This window comes from Ascaphus truei, chromosome 3 (genome assembly GCF_040206685.1).
Source record: "Ascaphus truei isolate aAscTru1 chromosome 3, aAscTru1.hap1, whole genome shotgun sequence".
NCBI classification, from domain to species: Eukaryota; Metazoa; Chordata; class Amphibia; order Anura; family Ascaphidae; genus Ascaphus; species Ascaphus truei.
The window spans coordinates 25,249,912-25,272,582 of NC_134485.1; the positions used below are offsets into that span (position 1 = coordinate 25,249,912).

At 46.8% G+C, this 22,671-nt stretch overlaps 1 long non-coding RNA gene across 1 annotated transcript; it reads left to right on the plus strand.

Moving 5' to 3' along the window:
- The first annotated feature begins 7,627 nt into the window (after nt 1-7,627).
- On the plus strand, nt 7,628-10,962 carry LOC142490888 (uncharacterized). The gene is made up of 3 exons (XR_012800133.1): nt 7,628-7,714; nt 10,030-10,276; nt 10,693-10,962. It is a non-coding gene; the product is annotated as an uncharacterized LOC142490888 (long non-coding RNA).
- The last annotated feature ends 11,709 nt before the right edge of the window (nt 10,963-22,671 follow it).

Genomic DNA, 22,671 nt, shown 5'->3' on the forward strand with positions numbered 1-22,671 from the left:
CCCATTGAACCGCGATAAGGCATCTGCTATCATGTTTAATCTCCCCAGGACATGCTTGGCGTTAAAGTTGATGTTGCTGCGCATGCAGAGCAGCACCAGCCTCCACAGCAGCTGGATCACTGGGCTTGATGTTGCGGAGAGGCTGTTCCCTGCTCCCACCACCCCAAGGTTGTCAGACCAGAATATGATGTGTTTGTTACTGAGCTCCTTAGCCCAAAGCTCTACCACCACTATGATGGGAAAACTCAGGAAGGCGATATCCTTAGTTAAACCTGTGTCTACCCATGCCTGGGGCCATGGTTCTGCACACCATTCCCCTTTGATGTAAGTGCCGAAACCTAGCGACCCCGTCGCGTTTGAACAGCTGTAACTCCTGGTTACTACGGCCCCGTTCTATCCATAGCCTTTTCCATTAAAGTCCTGGAGGAAAGCTTACCAGACACCCAGGTCGGCTCTAAGTTCTTTAGTGACCCTGATGCGGTGCAGTGGACGGGATACCCCGGCGGTCGACTTAACTAATCTCCTGTTGAAAAGTCCTGCCCATGGGTATGACCCTACATGTAATTCAGGAACCCGAGCAGTGCCTGCATCTGCCTTAGTGTAACCTTCCTAGCACCCTAGCATTCCTGAATAAGGCCCCTCAGTGTATGGGCAGTGAGTGAAACGGTCCAGCCATGCGTCCCAGGCATACCTCCTTGGTCATTTTCTCCCGTACGACGTGCGGGTATATAGAGGCGAATTTAAGATTGCGACTTGCGCGTGTGGTTACCAAATTCTAAACATATTCTTACCACGATGCTCCCCCATATATTTTATATGTGTTGCTTATAAGGTCTATGTATTTAAGGACGTTCAGACCCTCTTCTGGGTGCTTCTCCAGCAGGCAGCTGGCTAACACAAAGTAACCTCTTAGCCATTTTTCCATGGTTTTATACTTATTAGCTCTCTCCTCACCTGTAGCCTTTGCTTTTTCCCTGGCCTGAAACCCTTCAGCAAAAAGGTCGTGTACGTCTGTGAACTTTCCCTTTTATTATCTCCCTTTGGGTGTAGATAGAAGAATCCGTCTAGTTACTTTCAGGGCAAGCAGGTAAATAGTGGCTGAACAAGCCTGGGTGGTGAAGCTGTGTATCGGAGCATATAACGGAATTGTGAGCCTGGTATGGAGGTACGTGCGGGGGTAGAATGGGAGCAGACCCACGGTAAAGACTATAAGTGGCTGCCTTACAATGTCCCGATTCCTAAATAAGAAATGGTATGGAGTAGCAAGTTACTCACGATTGGTACTGGTCCCCCCCGGCGCCTCCTGGCTTGGCGTCGCACCCAGAGCGGGTGCCTGGCTTCCCTCCTCAGCGGCCGTGCGATCGTAGTGGTACAGGATAGAAAAATTGATCAGCAGTACTGCCGCTCCTATCTAGATCAAAACTCACCAGTGAAGGAATGTAAAATTAATTTATTAAACTACAGTACATAAAACGGATACATCAACAAACAGAAAAAGAGAACCTCCTCCCCCGCGTTTCAACCGAAATGGTCTTTCTCAAGGAGTGTAACCTGGAGAGAAGTCATAGCGCAGGCGTAAGTGTCCTTCCCTTTCATTGCTGGCCTTACGCTGTCGTCCTTAATTTTTGGGGCCTTACTCTCCCGCGCTGCCTCCTGCGTTGCACCGCTTGGCCTAGCCTTAAGTGACCGGTTAATCACCGCTAGCTGTCTCTTTAGGAATTTATACATACGGGTTTTGTGAAATTGCGCTGCGCTCTGAAATGTTGCTGTCACTATCTGAATCGCTATTACCCGTACTTGACTAGGATTTATTTCCTTACCTGGAATCTCGTTGCTCGGGTCAGTACCCTGCGCTGACCTGGACCTGAAGCGCGGCGACTGGCCTCGGCGTCTGTCCCCCTCCTCGCCATGCATTGGTGAAGGTTGGTAGGGGTACTGGTCCACATTCCACACGTGCAATGACCAGTCATTGGCCATCGCTTCCTGCGAAAACTGAGAGGACCCCGCCTGCGGTCCCATGCGGGATCCAGGGGCTGGGTCGCCTTAAATCCTCCCCCCCCAGTGACAGAGCAGAACGCCCGTCTCTGCGCTGCAGTTAATCTGCCAGACACAGCATATTACAGGTATGTAGTATGTTGATGCTTCACGGTTGTAACCCTGCTCACAGTCTGTCCTGTACTGTGAGGGGTAAGGTTGAGGTTGCCCTGAGGGGTAAACTTGAGGTCGCCCTGCAGTACTGACAGGGGCCTCATGGTGGCACTGTTGCAGAGGAGGGCCAAGGTAACTGCCTGCCTCTGCAGACCTGCCTGTGACCTCCTGTCTCTTTAATAAACATGGGGATGGAAACCCCCCTCCCCCTGCTCATAGAAGCCTGGGAAGGGAGGGGGGAGCAAAGGGAGGGGTCAGCCTGCAGCCTACGCGGGGGGAGACCACCCCTCCCTCCCCTGGTGGTGCACATGGGGGGGAGGTGAGTAATGGCGCCGAGGAGCCAGCAGCAGCACGCGCAGGTCGGAGGGGTGAGTGGGATTGGGGCGCGGGACGGAGCCAGATTGTCTCCGCGGTGGAGGGGTGAGGAGGCGGTGTGGTGGGAGCCGGCGCATGGCCATCCCCAGCAGAGGGGTAAGCGGCCTGTTGCAGTGGGAACCGACAGGCGCGCTCCCCGGCCGGCGAACGTGGCGCCTGATAGCCCCCGCGGTCGGGAGGGATGGTAAGGGGGGACCTGGGCATCGGGCGCCCTGGTCGGTACGCGGCAGACACCGGCAAGAGAGGTGAGCAGGCTGGCGGCGCTGGGGCTGGCGGCGGCGAGGCAGCACAGGAGCGACCCCCCGCAGCCTGCCGGGACCGCGCTTGGGCAGAGGGAGTAAGGTGCAGGTGGCGGGGCCTCGTCTGAGCACGAGCCGGGAGGGGGGACAGAGCCTGGGAGGAGGGGAAGGAGAGGGTGCGGGAAGTGTGGCGCTTGGGGGGGCCTGGGAGCAGGGGAAGGAGCGGGCGCTGGCGGGAGACGCCTGCATTTGACTGGGGTCCCGGCCGGACTGGGGGAAGGCTCATGGGCATTTCTGCCCGCACTTCTGCGCTGGGATCTGCACGGGGCAGGGACACTTACCTGATCCTCATTTGCAGTCGCAGCATTGGAATCAGGATCCCGGTGGGTGAGGCTGGCAGGGCTTGGGGAGTCCTCACACAGCGGGGAGCTGCTGTAATCCACGAGGCCTTTCATCATATCTGGAAAAGTTTGCAGATCCGCAGCAAAAATACTGTAAGGTAAGGGGGGGGAGGATTCCGTTACCTCTGACTCGCTCCCCTGGGGCCCCACTCTTTATACCCTCTCCCCCTCCCCCTGCATGGGAGAGGACAAGCAGCCTTCCCACTCCGTGAGGGAAGGGGGAGGAGGGTTAGCCGATCCCCCCCAGCTCACGCCAATCAGGACGTCGCAGCCCTTAAGGAGCCTACGACCCATGGGGCCTCTGCCTCTTCATTTTCTGTGTTCCTTATTGTTTTTTTTCCTGTATTGTAATGTTGTTGTTTAATGCTTTTAAACCACCCAAAAAAACCTAATAAAAAATCAAATGTCTTTAAAAAATTTTTTTAAATGCTACAAGTATTTTCTCCTAGTACAGAACTGATTTATTAAAAAAAAATTCACACGTGTAGGATATTGCTTGAACTGCAGCTTTAATAACATCTTACACTAAAACCACGTGTATCTAGCTACAGTTAATTACTGAGCTGTTGTACTCGTAATCTGATTGACCTGCAGTAGGTCTCCTGATTCTGAAGTTCACATCATGACTACACAGAGCAAGCATAGACGACACCCAAAGTCTAAGCATTTTAGTTGTGTTTAAATTAATGATATTATCTCCTTACTAGAGATATGCAAAACTTCGGCCCAAGTTTGCGAACTAGGTCAAATTTGCCATTTCCGCTTTAAAAAAAATGTTGGTGCTGCCTCATTACAGTTCGCAAGTAATTTGTAAGATTGTTACTCTAGAATACCTTCAAATTGCTTTAAAATATGTGATTTCTGTACATTTTTGCTCATTTTCAAGCAATGTAAACATTCTTGACTTTGGCAACATTTTAGATATATTTTTAAAAAAAAATAGCAAACCACTTTTGTACTCATTTGCTAATCTAATTTACCAAGAAAGCCGCACTGATCTTGTTTTCAAGGATGATCTCTGCTCTGTTAGACAATAGGCCAGATTTACTAATCGTCGATTCAGAGCATACCAAGGCTCAGATCCACAAAAGGGTGCTAAACTAGAGCACACCTCAGCTTCCATTCGCAGGAACGGGAGTAAAAACATTCTAAAGCTTAGCTAAATTTTCTGGATATGGACCAGAGTTTTCTAGAGCAACAAGGTGCCTTCCAGCTGTTGTTGCAAAGATGCGGTCTAAAGTCTTGCATTTGAACTAATTTGAATGTAAGTGCAGCAAATGTATACAGGGCCGCCAACATAAACCGTGGGGCCTGGGACAAACATTTTAAGCAGGCCCCCCCCCCCGTGTCTGCGGTATTGCTCGCCACCCGCCACCCCCCCCATTTCACACCTCACGAGCCCCCTCCCCATGTATTTCTCTCCCTTCCGTCTCACTCTCCCGCCTCGCATGTATTTCTCTCCCCTGTTTCTCACTCTTAGGCTGCGTCCATGGAAGGACCGGCAGCGCTGAGCCGAGCGGACGCTCCACGCTGAGCCCCAGCATCCTCAATGAGGATGTCTTGAGAGGGGGCTCACGCGAGCGTCCGCAGGCGTGCTGAGGAGTTGGGTTTTTCAGCCGATAGCCAATGCTGTTTTTCAGCGCGCTGTTGGCTGAAAACCTCCAATCACAGCAAAGCAGCGTCAACGTCACGGCACCGTGACGTTGACATCGGTGCGTCACGGGCTATTGGCCCAGCATCGTCACTGCCCCGCCTCCCCTGCCTCCCGATCGCGCACGCTGGCTCACCTGCCAGTCCATGGGATCGCTGCTGACCGGGCAGGCGAGCCTCAGCGCGGAGGAGTGTGGGCTGAGGCTCTATGGACACAGCCTAACCCACTCTTTTCTCACTCACCCCCTCTCTCCTCTCCCTCCGTCAATTACCCCAAGCTCACTCATTCCCTCCCCCCCACACAATTCCCCCCCCCCCCAATACATATAAAAAAAATACCCCAACCCCCCCAATACATATAAAAAAAATACCCCAACCCCCAATACATATAAAAAAATACCCCAACCCCCCCAATACATATAAAAATACCCCAACCCCCTCAATACATATTAAAAAATACCCAACCCCCCCAATACATATAAACATATATATACATATATATATATATATATATAAAAAAATCAGACATACCTTGGGGATGATCGGTTAGGCCTGTGGCTGCAGGGGGGGGGGGCGGCGTGCCGGTGGTGCTGCGACAGAGGAGGGGCGATGGCTGCGGGGTCCCCAATGCTGCGGACCGGTGCAGGGGGGGGGGATGGCCGGGTGCAGGGCAGGGGGGGGCACGTCATTGTGCTGTGGGGTGGTGGTGGGGCCCTGCGCTGCGGCGGGACAGCCCTGTACTGCGGCGGGGGCGAGGGGGGTGGTCCTGCGAGGGGGCCCTGTGCTGTGGCGGGGGGCGGTCCTGCGGAGGTGAGGCGGGGGGGATCCTGTGCTGCGGGTGGAGGGGTGGTCCTGCGAAGGGGGGGTGATGGTGCTGGGGGTGGCGGGGTGACGGTGCTGGTTGGTACGGGGGGCCCGGCGGCGGCTGATCACTGCGGTTGCCGCCGGCCCCCACTGGAGGCACCTGTTCCAATGTTGCTCCCGCACGTGTCGGGCCTCCCTCTGGCGACGGAAGCTTAAGCCACTTCACTTCCGGTGCTGCCAATAGGGAGACCAGTGCCAGCCGGTTGCAGGTTTTTTTTTTTTTAAATATATATTAAATTAACGGGCATGGCCGGGCCCCCCTGACCCACGGGGCCCGGGATGCCAGTGCCCTTTGTCCCCCGCTGTTGGCAGGCCTGCATGTATAGCCCCCTTCCCCCCTCCTCTGGAAGATTTAGTCATGGCTATTGCTGGGTGTAGTGCTGGTTACCTGTTTGGCACAGGAGATCTGAGGTACCCGCGATGGTGTGGGGAAAGACAGGCAGACTTTTAGGGATTCCTCCGTTTCTTCTTCTTGGTGACAGCGCCTCCAGACGAAGGGGGTCCCCGCTATCACAGTCCTTACTCACAATACTCCATCCACACAGACTGCCGCGGAGCCAGAAGTATAAATGATGATGATCTTTATTATAGCAGCAACTACGATGTTGCTACAGCGAATGCTTTAGTTGATAAGGTAGATCCCTAGCTTCTGTATGGTAATGGCCTGCTGGTAATAATGAGGCCTCTCTGGATTTAATTAGTGCCTCAGCCCATGAGGGACTGAGCACATGTCTCACTCTCCCAGCCGGTAGGAGAGCTCAGAGCTCCTACCACATGAAGAGATAGTTGGAACCCCAATCACAGACTGAAGGACCCACCCCTAAGAGGCTGAACTTCATACTATAATTTAGGCACATCCTTCCTGTAGCTCGAAGAGGGAGGGCCCAGCACATGCACCACCACTCCTGTCACTCAGTAAGTCAGCATGAGGAGGGGGAAAACCCCAACGGATAGCCTGTCACTGTCTGTGTCTTACTAGCACTTACATGACAGGATAGGTAGAGAGTTAGCTGGACCAGCCACCACTATATAAGGTTATATTTAGTAAGTGGCAGCACCCACGCCACTTTCCCATTTAAGGGTGTGTAGAAGGACTATATTGACATGAAGCTGCATTTTAACCATAAAATGAATGTAAACCAAGTGATGTCATTGGTTCTCTTGGGCACAGTATTTCAGTCCAGCGAATATGTGGAAAAGGGAAGAAGAAATACCACACATAGTGTAATATGCTCCTTCGTGTATAAAAATCATTGTTGTATCTAAAGAGTTTAAACTCACAATTTTGTTCTCTTGAGTTTGGTGCTCGTATCGCAAATAGTATGTGATCTCCGTGGTCAATCAGGCCGGTCCTTCGCTTATCCAATGCCTGGGTTATGAAGAGGAACAAGAAGACAAGAAAGAGCACATTGCACAGTCTGTCAGATCCTGTGTGAAATGACAAATAAATATAGATGTATACTCACATTTAGGATGTCTTGTCATTAAGGCACGTATGGGACAGTATTAATCCCTCTGGCAGGAACCATTCTGTGGATATTGGATCCTCACTCTTAATCACTTCTTGCTTTCCCCCCCTAGACTTCTATGCTGTGTCGTCCTGGAAAACTCACCTATAGTTGCCTTAAGCCTTGTTCTTGTCTTCTCCTCTGTGCCTGTCCCTTTCTACGCAGTAGAGAGGCTTAGGGAGAGGGGTGCAAACTTGTAGGCCGCACGCTCCTCAGCTGAGAAGGCGGGCGCGGTCTCGCAGCTCCCTGTGACATAACTCGACGCGCTAGCTAATGGTGCACAGCCAGTGCTGCTGGAGAGGTGTGCACCAATGAGGGAGAGGGACACTGCAATAGCCCAGTGTAGTGTAATAAGTGTGTGCCTTGCACACAGACATTTTGAGGAGCCAGTGGGCACAAGGGAATGCCGCTTGGAACAGCACGGTGACAGTTGGTTAGTGACAGTTAGGGAGAAGACGACTGACCTCCATAGTAGCAGGAGGTGCTGCAAGGGTGGAGAGATGATAGGACAGTTACCAGAGAAATAAAGGTATAATTAGATGAAAGAATAGACAGAAAGTTAGAAGAATGTTAATCGTCTGTACTACAAAATATTGTTTCTGTGCGTCAAAATAAAAGGAGAAAGTGCGTCAATATCGTCTGCCCAGTTCAACTTCGCATTAACCCTAAAAAGACTGTGAACATAATAGTGCAGGATTAAGTTAGGTATCTACTAAAAATGTATTTGATGCAATGCGGATGTCTTACTATAAAGGGTTAACAAAATGTATTATTTTTACAGTATGGCTATTGTAAATAATATTACACTCAATTGATATTTATTAAAATTAGTTATAGATAATAAAAATACACATAATTCTGTTTTAATTTACATTGTATCAATCAGGTGCTCAATGTGACCAAATGCGTTAAAATTGATTTCAAAACAATTAATTATGCTTCATATCTTTGGCGCCTTCATACTGTACACATGACGCACATTTCAGGAAGCTTTATACTACTATTTAGCACATTTTTACGCCTAATTATTTTTAAAAATATGATCTTAGTTCACAGGCCCCATAGACTCCTAAGACCAGGGTGCTTGAATAGGAGTAAAGGCATGCTAAAGCTTTGCACTCTTTTGTGGGTCTCCCCCATAAAAGTATAGGTAACAAGATGCTCCAAACATACACATTTTTACAAGTACAGCTCAACCCCCTTATAACGCTGTGCTTGGGGTCCAAAGAATCACATCGCGTTATAAGCGGATCGCGTTAGAAATAATGTACAATTGTATGCATTGTACAATAAAGTATTTAAGACACCAATAATCGTGTTGTAAAGTATTCATAAATACGAAAATTGGGAGTCACGCTTGCATCGCGTTATAAGCGGATTCACGTTGTAACGGGTCGTTATAACGGGGTTGAGCTGTATATACAAAATATATAGTTCCCCGCACTGACTGTATTTATTTATTTAGATTTTTTTCTAACACACTACTCACTAAGAAACTTAGTTCTAGAGCGTGTGTAGGGACTTCGGGAGGACGCCCCTCCTAAACCTACAACCGGGACCTACCGAAAGAAAACATATTGGGGAACGATGAGGAAGACCAACAAAGGGTGGGAAACATGAGTGGGAGCAGGAAAGCGGGCGGCCAGTGTAATAGGGTCTGTTTCCAATGTTTTGTTTAAAAAGATTTCCGCAGATCAATCCCAAAAAAGGGCGATTTGCGTTTTGCGGATTTTTTTTATTATTATTATTATTATTACACTGGCGACACACTTTATTCGAGCTCGGCTAGTCCCACGAATTCGGGTATACCCGGGTGTATTGAGGTTTGTGACTGTTTTCTGCCCGAGTGCATTGAGGTATTTTTCAGGCAGGGATTGAAGCATTTTATTCCCGCTGGCTGCAATACTGCACAGTATATATATATATACTGCATTACAATTCATGAATTTATGCCATCTGGTAGACACGCGAAGCATTGCAGCCTATTAAATCCTAATCATTATCATTTAACAGATCAGCCGCCCGTCAGCCAGGCATGAACCCAGGCTGGGAAGGCAAACGCAACGGGGCTTGTCAGAGGTGAGGAGCGGCGCATTCCAGGTATCTGCCAGGTACATACTGGGTATTTGCTCGAATAAAGTGTGTCGGTGCAGTACCAATGCACACCATGGATTCCGCAACCCGTGGGGACACCGGATTTGTAGAACCCAATCCACGGATTCAGACACCGGATTGCCAAATCCGCGTATTGGATTCTACAAATCTATCAGCAGATTGTGTCCAACGGCGGATTGCGATGAATCCGCGCTGATTAAAACCAACCAAATCCGTCCGCCGATTTTACACCGCAAAACAGATTTTGGAGGTGATAATGCAAGAAAATACGGGAAACGGATTTCGGCGAATTCGCCCATCTCTCTAGTATAGGGTATAGAAACTGTGAATCGTCCTAAAGTTGTATATATGAACTACAGTATGGTCCACTCAAAGTGGTAGTTCCTGCTGATTCAGGTTGAGCTTCGTTAGCTACTGTACTGTACAATTTAATGACAGTTCATGTTTTTTAACATTAGAGCACTTGAAGGATGTACCACGTTTGTTGTCACCTAAGAGAACTTGACAAATGTCACCCTTTTTAGTGAGCGAAACAGTTTTGCTCGATCCAGAAGTTTGCAACAAGTTCGTTAACACTAAAAAAAATCAATGGATATTGCATTTTAGCTCAATTTCCCTTATTTTTTCAATTCCCTCAAGAATTATGTAAGTCCCAGGGATTTAACTTGACCCCTTTAAAGAGGAAATCCATGCTGGGTTTGGTTCTTCATTTATTTATTTTTTACGCAGGATTGAAGCGGAGGGTCTCCGAAACTGAATCCCATTCATTTCAGCTCCCGGGAGCCCTGCTTCCGGAGGTAATTAACTCCATAGTAGGCGCCGGAAGCCACTCCAGGATTCACATTATGACATCTTTTCAAAGCTTCCGCGCCCTGCAGGCCAATAGGAAGCCGTGATGTCACCCGGTGCAGCTCCCTATTGGTCCATGTGATGAGGGAGCTTTTAACTGCAGGAGATACCGGCACCCCCGTAGGAGGTAAGTATATCTGGAAGCAGTGGTTCCTCTGAGCTGAATCTAATGGGGTTCCGCTCTGGAGACCACCTGCTTCCATTCTCTATTACAAATGATAGATTAAAAGTCTAATAGGAGATTCTGGGGCTCGAAAGTATTCAAACGAAAAAGAGACTAATGAGGTCTCATGTGGACAAGAATAGTATATATTTATTTGAATATAAGGACCCGATCAGACCCATAGAATCATATAGGAAGTTTAAGTGTGAGGGGTATCCAGTAAGGGATAAAGTAATAAGATACTGTAGCGCCTACCTGGCCTCACTCTAAATCAGAGTCCAGGATAAATGATTGGCGCCCAGTTCTCTTATAAATCCATTTGGCACCTGGTATAGCCCCCCTGAATATCCACTGTACTCCTCTCTCACCGGATTGGGCAGATCGCTGCTGCCGCACGGAGTGGGATGTTCCTCAAGTCCTCCTTTCGATCACGGCCTGATCCTGCACCTCCGGTGTGCTGTCCGCGAAAGCTGAATAGAACAAACATAGAAATTAAAAAAAAGGGGAAAACAAAACGAAATGGATTTCTTCTTTAAACAAGCGAAACTCATTTGACATTTAAACCATCTCCACATCACGTTTCAACAATTTTGTGCGCACAATATTGGTTTTTGGCATGTTTACATTTGTTTCTTTTTTTTAATTATTGCTCTGTATAATGTTCAAGTCACATAAATGCATTTAAAATAATAAAATGAAGAAATTAATAAATGTACTGTATAACATGTGTATATTAACATACAGTATTATTAATTTATTAATGTAATCCCATTAACAAATTATCAATCTTGCAGCTACTGTACAAAGTTCATAAATACGTGTAACAAATCCCACACAAGTTTTCCATAGACAACATAAACGGAAGTTATTCATCAGAATCTCCCAGCTGCAAAAGTAGTGTCAAAAATACCGCACCACATTTTTCCTGGAGAAGCTAATGGGACATTGAAGCAATGGGATTTTCGGATACATAGTGAATTTTTTTTGCACTAGTTCCGCAAACACACAGATACCCAACAAGCTCAGAGAAACCCCTTTTTGCACTAGTTCTGCCCCAGTTTTGCACTTGGGAGATTTTAATAAATAACTCCAAGGACTATTAAGAAGAGTCCGATTTAAGAAACAAGAAAGGATATTTGTCAAGGGCTCTCAGCTTCCACATGGGGTCAGATTTGTCAAATTAAGGGGTTTAGCCGGCGCATGCGCGACAACGGACTGCATGGACGCTTAAGTTCATAGCTCCGTTCTCAGCCGACAAGAAATAAATAATAAATGCATTAAAACCTACCCGATTTTCACCAAAATCGCACACATAGCCCCCGGATACCCCCAGGATGTCGAAGGGGACACACTCAAAGCGCCCCTCCACGGTGCTGACTGACTACTTTGGAAAAGGGAGAACAGGCGCGCGCCAAAAGCCATGAGGGCCCCCCGCCAAGTGAATCAGACTCGGATGAAGAAGGGGACAATGATCACGGGAACCAGATTATGTGGAGACGGGACATGCAAGAGTTCTGTGCTGACATTAAAAAATGCTTACAATCGGAGGTGGCAGCCTTGCGAGCAGATATTGGCAGCATTGGAGCCCGCACGGACTCCCTTGAAAGGAAGCTAGACTCAACCATTAAGTCCCTCCATAAAACGGACAGGCAACTGTCTCAAGTCAAAGACACCATCCGCGACCTCCTAGACAAACAGGAGGACTCAGAGAACCGGGAGCGACGCAACAATGTAAGGATACGGGGGGTCTCAGAGGAAGAGCCCGATCCGGAAGACTTCGTGGGTCGGTGGCTGACCCAGCTTATGCCTGACAAGTCGACACAGGAGCTTCAACTAGACCGCTGCCACAGAGCCCTCAGATCCAGGCCACAGCAGGGAGGCCCCCCGAGAGACATTATTGCTCGCTTCCATTATTTCAAAATAAAGGAATCCTTTTGTCAAATGACTCGTAACAACCCCACGTTCGAATCACACAAAATCCAGGTATTTCAGGATATCTCCCCCACCACCCTGCTGAAAAGGAAGCAACTTACCCCAATCACTAAAATCCTCAGGGATGAAGGGGTTAAATACCGGTGGATTTACCCGTTTGGCCTCCTAGTCTCCAGGAACGGGGCATCTACGATGATAAGGAGGGCGGAAGATGGAGGGGACTTCCTTACTAAGCTGGGCCTACAGGACAAGATCACAGAAGAAATGGCGGGAGGCAGATCAGCACCAGACCCATCATGGCGTGAGGCAGGTAGATCTGACAAAAACAGGCAAACCCGCAGCCCCCGTTAAATTGACTGTCTGAGACACTCTGCTCACTAACAGTTACAGTTGCCCCCCTCCCCGCTCGAACAGGCCACCCGTTGTGGTCACCCCTACGATTTCCCCATCAGCTACGTTAGCTACATCCCTAACAATGTCCCGAAGCACCTAGGCCCGAATCAAATCCTGCCACACTTACACTGGCGACACACTTTATTCGAGCTCGGCTAGTCCCACGAAATCGGGTATACCCGGGTGTATTGAGGTTTGTGACTGTTTTCTGCCCGAGTGCATTGAGGTATTTTCCAGGCAGGGATTGAAGCATTTTATTCCCGCTGGCTGCAATACTGCACAGTATATATATATATACTGCATTACAATTCATGAATTTATGCCATCTGGTAGACACGCGAAGCATTGCAGCCTATTAAATCATAATCATTATCATTTAACAGATCAGCCGCCCGTCAGCCAGGCATGAACCCAGGCTGGGAAGGCAAACGCAACGGGGCTTGTCAGAGGTGAGGAGCGGCGCATTCCAGGTATCTGCCAGGTACATATTGGGTATTTGCTCGAATAAAGTGTGTCGGTGCAGTACCTTGAAGCCCGATGGCAGCATCCAGAGACTAGCGGCCATCTTGGAGCAGCTCCGGAGTCCAACTGCGAAAGAGGTGGAGACGGATGACGTCGGAGGGGAGGAGGCACCACATCTCGCAAGAGAGACAGGAGTCCGGAGCAGAGCCACATCCAAGATGGCGACCATCGCGGATGAGCCGGAAGGGGCGGGAGCTAGCGGATGGAGGCGGAAGTGTGGCAGCAAAGCACCCTAGAAGCAACAAGCAGCAGCAGGAGAGGGAAGAGGGCTTAAGATAGGCTGGGAGTAGCGGCACAGGAACCGGCACTAATGTAGGAGAGCCCACAGGATAGCGCCAGGAGAGGCGTAGGTCAGGCTACAGGAGAGAGGGGCAACACCAATACAGAAGGTGAGGAGTAGGGGTCGGAAGGATTAGGGAGGGGGGGGGGAAAGATGTTAAGGAGCTAGCTGAGGAATGGGATGTAAGATCAGGAAGGGGGGGCAGTGGAATAGGGGAGCTGGCAACAGGGAGGGAGGGGGAAGATGAGGAAGGGGCTTAAGGGCAGAAAGTAGAGGAGTAAAGGGAAGTGAGGGTAGTAGGACCCAGAGAAAGAGAAGGTTGCATAGACATAGCAAGGTGGTGGGCAGCACTGGTGGCAAAGCTCAGATAGGACAGGGACATACCATGAAGACATGAGGGGGATCAAGGGCTTAACATAGGGCTAGAAAGGGATCAGCTGTTCCAAGTGGCACGATAGTTTGGAATTGAAGGGGAGGCAGGGTCACGTTGAAGTATTTGAGGTTAATAGGTTAGGGTTATGCATTTGAGGTTTTTCATTGACTTGTTGATACATGAAACTATTTACCAATACAGTTTGGACTAATAAAGATATTGGTTTGTCGGCTGGGACGGCGGTCCCAAAGTCGCCGTGCGCATCTACTCTTGGGCTGGGGCAGTTGCCCTAGATCCTGAGGAAGTCCTGGGGAAGAGGTGGATCAATACGGCCCTGCGGAGGAGGCAGAAGACAGAGGGCGAGATCCAGAGATCCACCAAACCACAGGCAAGGGAGAGAAAGTGGTTCCATGCCACCGACTACTCTCCCACATTGATGTTTGTGTTTTATGTGTTCTTTCTTCCTTCTGTGTCCCATGTACCCGATGTGTCTACCCCACCCCACACTCCTACACAAGTGGTCCTCCGCTGACGCCCCGCAAAGAGCTGAGTACTGCAGAGGAACAGAAACGGCTCCGTAGAGGTCCGACATCTCAGAAAGTAGCATTCGGAGCACAAGGTCAGTACCAGCACCATCATGCCTTTAAATTTTATATCACACAACACTAAGGGTCTAAACTCCCCATGTAAACGTAAGCTAGCACTCACAGACTACAAAAAAAAGGGGGCAGACTTTATACTACTCCAGGAAACACACTTCAGCACCACTAGTTCGCCCAAACACTTTGACAAGCAATACAAACAGGTCTTTCTATCCTCTGCTACAGAAAAAAAGCGAGGTGTAGCAATCCTGATCCATAATAGGGTAGGACTAGTGGTGGATAAAGTGAAAAAAGATCAGGACGGCAGATTCTTGATGCTCATAGGATCCATAAATGCACAACCAATAACAGTAGCAACGATATACGCCCCAAGTGCCCATGAGTCAGACTTCTTCACAAGGACGTTCGACATCCTTAAAAAATTTAGCAAAGGGGCTATAATCCTAGGAGGCGATTTCAATACGGCTATGAATGCAGCCCTTGACAGGTCAGGTCCCCATAGTCATAAAGCCAAAATACGTCCTTCAGCGCTAGAACAAGGATTAAAAGACCTACAACTAATAGATGCTTGGAGGGAGACTCACCCACTAGAAAGGTTATACACCTTCTACTCACATCCACACGACTCATTCAGCAGAATCGATTACTTCTTTGTATCTAGTAGACTGGTCCCCGCGATCACCCATTCTGGGATCCATGATATTTCATGGTCTGATCACGCACCGATCGAGCTAAGGTGCACTCAGATAGGACTGGAAAGGCCAAGAGCAAATTGGAAATTAAATGATTCCCTCCTAAAGATCCCTGATTTGGAAGGAAAGATCAAAGAGGCGATCAAGTACTTCTTTAGTGAAAATAAAGGAAGCGTTGACTCACATATAACCCTCTGGGAGGCACATAAAGCAACACTAAGGGGGGTTTTGATTAGTATGGCAGCCCAAAAGAAAAAAGAAAGCAACGCAAAAATTATTAAAGAACAAGCAGAGCTAAAGCAGCTTTGGGAACAACATAGACGAACACCAAATGCGGCGACTCTACAGCAAATTAAAGACACTCAGATTAAACTGAACCTACTCCTAACCTCCCAGGCTGAGAAATCGTTAAGTTGGTCAAAGAGAAGATTTTTTGAAAAATCAAATAAACCAGATACCTTGCTGGCTAACATGATTAACGCCAAAACAAATAATTATAACATACAAGCCTTGTGGCGGGAAACGGGGGGGGGGGGGGGGAGGGTCACGGCCAATAACAAGCAAATTGTAGGGGAATTTAAAGCCTTCTACGCAAAATTATACGATGGGGAAAATGTTGCCAGATCTACTGGGACAACGGAGGCCCTACGGAGTTTCCTGGAAAATGCAAACATACCCGGTCTGAGCAGATAGAGAGGTGATAGGTAGAGATTTTACAATGGAGGAATTATCAGAGGTTATGAAAAACCTAAAACCCTCTAAAGCCCCGGGTCCCGACGGATACTCGAATCTTTATTACAAAAAGTTCAGGAAACAATTGGCCCCATATCTCCTCCGTATGTTTAATCAAGTGCTCCAAGCGTCCATTTCAGTCATACATAAGACAGGGAAAGACCCCAAGGACTGTAAAAGCTACAGACCTATATCCCTGATTAATTCGGACATCAAAATTTACGCCAAATTATTGGCCAATAGATTGAGTCTCATCCTATCCAGACTGGTGCACCCAGATCAAGTCGGATTTATCAAGGGTCGACAAGCATCTGATAATACCCGACGAATCATTGATCTGATAGAGATAGCCAATTCCAAATCTATACCAGTTATGGCACTTAGTCTGGATGCGGAAAAAGCGTTTGATAGGATAGACTGGCCATATCTGGAAGCCACGCTTGAGGCGTTTGGCATGGGAGACAAATTGATAAAAGCTATATTCGCTCTCTATTCAGCCCCGTAGGCAAGGGTTACCCATCAGGGATTCGCTTCGGATCCCTTCCAAATTAAGAGCGGAACGAGACAGGGATGCCCGCTCTCCCCCCTCCTCTTTGCACTGTGTATGGAGCCGCTGGCGGCCCAGATACGGGATAGCAAAGACATCACAGGTATTGCCATCGGAAACCAGTCGCATAAGGTGGCACTATATGCGGATGATGTATTCCTGACAATATCCAGGCCCCTTACCTCTCTACCAAACCTGTTCGATCTGTTGGGGCGTTTTAATAGGGCCTCCGGGTTCAAAATTAATCAGAGCAAATCGGAGGCTATTAACATAAATCTCCCCAAGCATGTTGAAAAGCTAATTGCCCTCAACTTCAACTTCCGCTGGCAACAACAACAACAAATTAAATAACTAGGGGTTAATATCACCCAGACATATAGCACAATTTATCAGGCAAACTATCCACGACTGATGCGGACCCTGAGAGAGGACATCAAAAGGTGGGCTAAACATAAAATCTCATGGATTGGCAAAATCCACTGCGTTAAAATGAATTTGCTCCCTCGCCTACTGTATCTTTTCCAAACCCTACCAGTGCCAATAGGCTTGAAGGACACTCTCTCACTCCAAACCGAGATAGATAAATTTATCTGGGGAGGAAAGAAGGCGAGGGTGAGCAAACAAATAATGCGCAAACAAACGGGGGCGGGAGGGCTAGCGGTACCTTGTTTGTTGTCCTATTACAAGGCGGCCCAATTATGTCAAATTGTGCAGTGGCACACTAACCCAGACTCTAAAAGATGGGTCCCGTTAGAACGAGAGGCATGCTCCCCATTAGACCTGGAGCATCTGATTTGGTACCCTAAAAAGGTGCGTAGAGGCACCAAACTGCCGCTATCCTCGATGACCAACTCGCTCTCGATATGGGAGGGTACTAGGCTCAAATGCGCACTGACTAGAAGGGCGTCGGGCATGACGCCACTATGGAACAACCCACTCTTTGCTCCGGGCCAGTCCAGTACGGAATTCACTATCTGGAAACTAAAAAAAATTAAGAGATTGGTAGATCTGGAGGGGAGACAAGGCATAAAAATATTCGAAATAGTTAAATCTGACCATAACATCCCTAATGCCGAGATTTTTAGATACCTCCAGATCAGGGCGTTCTATCAAAAAGTTCAGCCACAGACCCCCATGACAAATTTCGAAAAGCTCTGTCGTTCAGGGACATCCACAGCGGGACTCACATCGCAGATGTACAAAGAGGTAAGCGGGTCTAGTACGACAGTGACGGACAAAACAAGATACATGACTAACTGGGAGACAGACCTAGGAGAGGAATTAGAGGTTGAGGAATGGACAAAAATAGTGACGGCGACCTCCAAAAGTTCTATATGCACAACCTTAAGGGAGAACGCATATAAGGTAATGATGAGATGGTACCACACTCCCACAAAACTAGCTAAATTCCTACTCAGTTACTCCCCATTGTGTCCGAGACAATGTGGACAGCAGGCAGATCTGTTACACATGCTGTGGTCATGCCCCAAAATCGTCCCAGTCTGGGATTCAATTAAGGACTGGTTGAATAAGATTACAGGTAAACCCGTCCCATTAGACCCATGGCTGTTCCTCCTGAACAGACCAGCAGATGGGTTCACCAAAGGAGAAAACAAACTGATAGCTCACTTTGCTATGGCGGTTAGGGGGGAGATCGCAGTACGATGGAAACAAAATACAATTCCTCCAATTATAAACATTAGAAAACGAATTTGGTCAGTTTGCCAGATGGAAAAGTTGACAAGTTTGGTCAATGACACTGGTGAAAATTTTCAAAAAGTCTGGCTACCGTGGTTAGCCCAAACAGACATCCAGGGAGTGGAACGGACCACAATTTGGCTTTAATAGGAGAAAATGCGTTCTCTCATGAGGGAGCGCCCAAGGGCGGCACCCAAGACACACATAGATAACCCCCCCCCGAGAACCCCAGGTAGGACCTCTAAGAGAGCGAATAGGGCATAGCAGCTGATGTGCGGCTGTCCTACGGGGTACGCAATGATTCTCCAGATGCAGAGAACCAGCGAAAGTGAGGTACAGTAGAGGCGGAACCATATGAGGAGACACTTACCCCGCACACCCATCCCCCCCATTGTCTTCCCCTTCCACCCCCTGGCCTGAGGCCCCCCTTGTCCGTCTGTTTACCCAGTCTGTCTGTAGATGTCTATTCATTCACAACCGGGAATAGCACATACAGTAAGCCGAAGCTGTACTTTGCCGTTATCGTACTCACTGTATGTATATTATTATCTGAACAAAATAAAAAAATTAAGTTGAAAAAAAAATTAAGGGGTTTATTTAGCGAAGTCTCTCATCAGCAAAATTAGGGGAGAAAGTAGCAAAAAACTGGAATAATGTCATGGAGTTCAATAGCTTTTCTTGGTTGGAGTATAGTACCAAGTTAGTAGGTCCTTTCATTCTACTGGATATAGATCCAATGTGGTCTTTATCCCTCCTAATAGAGGTAAATGAGAATTTTAATCCTAATAGAGGTATATTAGTATTTTATCTCGTAGTGTTAGGACTTGCGAACAGATGTCTGCCTTGTCGTAGCTCGCAAGCTTATAGCGCTTTGGCCAAAGGGTTAAACTAAATTACCCTTTTTCAAGAGAATATATAAGTATTTTACTGTGTATTTTTGTCATGTTGGATGTAGCACTGGGCTTCTCTGTCGTTTGTTGGAGTATAGTACGCCAATTTTTTTACAAATATCCCATGATTTCCAAAGGGAATTTTTATTCTTCAATAAATCTCCTGCTGTTTTTCTGTGTGAGCTTTGCCTGAGTTTTGCAGCTAAACTGGAATTGTAGCCTGGAGAATTTGATAATTATTGACCAAGCACTACATTGAAATCTCATGATGGCATCGTGTTAAGCTGACAATAGGGCAATAGATGTTTTTTTTGCTACATGTGAAGGGAGGAACAGAATCAATGGAACATGGGTCCCTTCTGAGTTACCACGTTACTGCAATCCCAGCTCAGAGGTCAAAACTCACATTCTCCCAGAACATATACATTAGTCTACATCATTGCATTTGGCCACGAAAGTTCCCCAGAGAGAAGCACATCCACTCGACTTTTTTCAGAAACAAACACCAAAATAGCAGTAAAATTATGCATAATTGTCCATGGTTTCCAGCTACCAAACATCTCTCTAGCATGTGAGTACTTATTAGTATGTAGTACATTCGTAGTACTATATAAGTAACATTAGACTTGCCATAACCATGTTTTGCAACACACATTTTCTTTATAATTCACCGAAAACACTGGATTTGACTCTTCATTTGACCACACAGCTTTTTTCCTCCTTTAAAATATATTTACAAAAGACATTGTTTTGCAAAATATTTGATAACATTAAGCTTTTAAAACTCATAGCCCATTAGTAATTAAGACATGTATTATTTATTAATTATGCCTCCCATTAAATTTTAATCTTCTCTGTCCAAGCATAGCTCCCGCCTCCAGATACACGTTTAATTACATTTTATGAATACAAATCTGCCAGGAAACCATTATAACATTTCTCTTAGAAAAATATATCGCATGATTGTTCCCATGTCCAGTAGCTCCATAAAAGGTAGGTCCCATGAACAAATTCAGATACAACTTAAAGAGACATTCTAACAGTCATTTTGGGGCAATGGTAAAATACAGTAGTAGAACTATTCTTTCCCCCCCAGTTAGCCATAGCTTGATATTCTATTCTCATGGTGAGGGAGCGGCTCAGTGAGTAACAACACTGACTGGCACTGAGAGGTTGGGGAGCCTGGTTCAATTCCCGGTGTTGGCTCCTTGTGGCCTTGGGCAAGTCACTTTTTCTCTCTGTGCCTCAGACATACAAACATAGATTGTAAGCTCCACGGGGCAGGGACCTGTGCCTGCAAAATGTCTCTGTAAAGCGCTATGTAAAACTAGCAGCACTATGCAAGAACATATTATTATTGTGAATTAAAATCACTTGAAAATATCTAGGTCCATATTTAATAAGCAGTCTCCTGCCATAACATGACGCCGCCTGCTGCTGTAAGACATCTGGCAAGCCATTCAAGTACGGTGTCTTTCAGCACCGAAAGGTGTTTTGTGGCCAAAGACTGTTTAGCAAACATGGCCCTAAATCTAGGAACCCCTTTGCTGATAGAGATGTGTTTGTCGGCATGTCTGGCCTATCTGTGTGTCAGTTTTAAACAGGAATTAAATCTGCCTAGTTGAATATTTTTGCATATGTAATTGCATTTTGAATATATCTCCTCATCATGTCACCGCAAGCTTAGTAGGTTAATTAATGGTGGTGTGCTATTGTGTCTGTTTTTTTTTCCTTCTTTATTTACTTTTTTTCACCAGAAATTAGTATTAGTTTCCTTTATTAATTACTGATCACACTGCTTAGATTTGAGATACAGTATACCATATTATCACAACAGAATGTATTTGTACACACTAGTATACTGTATATATATTTTGAGTAGTCTTCTTCAATGATTATGATCAAAACGATAATCCTACTTCACAAAGGTATATGAATGCTTCCATTCGACTTCAAATATTCTATTTTTTCTCATTTCACTTCAAAAAGATAATAGAAAAAAGAGGGAATAAACCCAATGTAACTGATGCTACCAGAATCACATATATATGCTAAATGGTTTAATGAACCACAATCCACAGAGATCAATAGGGCAACTCACTAATAATATATAATATATAAAGTCATGGAAAGGATAATAGACTTTAACCCTGGGTGGGAGGCTAGTACGCAGAATGAAGCTAGAAGCACGAGATGAAGTGTCCGCAAACACCTCACTCGTGAGACAAATGAAACTGCAAGCTGCTGCCCTTACCCTGCCCAGTGTCTGGTTAATCCTCGTGATCGATTGCCACACTGCTCAGATGCCGTTTTCTTAAAGGATTGAAGAGCTTGTGTAGCCGGGAATCCACCAGGTAATGTACTCCGGCGCAGGTTAACACAGATTCCCAGTCTCAAACTCCCACACCCAACACAAAGTAAATATATATTAAGTCAACCAGAGCGCTATTGAGCGTGGCAATTGTATATAACAAGAGACAGGGGGTGCCCAACGCTGCATCCAATTGACAAAATACATAGAGTAAAATACTTCAATAATAATAAAATACTTGGTTATTTAGTTAACCCTTTGGCCAAAGGCATCATAAGCCTGCATACCAACGTCAAGGTATAACCAAGATAATGCAGGTCCTACACTACACTGTGAACCCTTCCCCTTACCTCTGTGAGAGGGGAACCATAATGGGTCCTGTTCCTGCAGCAAGTGAAATGACCTTCCAACTTAAAGGGTGAAGGGGGAGGAGTGAGCTCTGGGAGGAGGTGCCACAGCCTCCAAAAGAGACATAGGTTAACACAGATTCCCAGTCTCAAACTCCCACACCCAACACAAAGTAAATATATATTAAGTCAACCAGAGCGCTATTGAGCGTGGCAATTGTATATAACAAGAGACAGGGGGTGCCCAACGCTGCATCCAATTGACAAAATACATAGAGTAAAATACTTCAATAATAATAAAATACTTGGTTATTTAGTTAACCCTTTGGCCAAATATTTTATTATTATTGAAGTATTTTACTCTATGTATTTTGTCAATTGGATGCAGCGTTGGGCACCCCCTGTCTCTTGTTATATACAATTGCCACGCTCAATAGCGCTCTGGTTGACTTAATATATATTTACTTTGTGTTGGGTGTGGGAGTTTGAGACTGGGAATCTGTGTTAACCTATGTCTCTTTTGGAGGCTGTGGCACCTCCTCCCAGAGCTCACTCCTCCCCCTTCACCCTTTAAGTTGGAAGGTCATTTCACTTGCTGCAGGAACAGGACCCATTATGGTTCCCCTCTCACAGAGGTAAGGGGAAGGGTTCACAGTGTAGTGTAGGACCTGCATTATCTTGGTTATACCTTGACGTTGGTATGCAGGCTTATGATGCCTTTGGCCAAAGGGTTAAATATATATTAAGTCAACCAGAGCGCTATTGAGCGTGGCAATTGTATATAACAAGAGACAGGGGGTGCCCAACGCTGCATCCAATTGACAAAATACATAGAGTAAAATACTTCAATAATAATAAAATACTTGGTTATTTAGTTAACCCTTTGGCCAAAGGCATCATAAGCCTGCATACCAACGTCAAGGTATAACCAAGATAATGCAGGTCCTACACTACACTGTGAACCCTTCCCCTTACCTCTGTGAGAGGGGAACCATAATGGGTCCTGTTCCTGCAGCAAGTGAAATGACCTTCCAACTTAA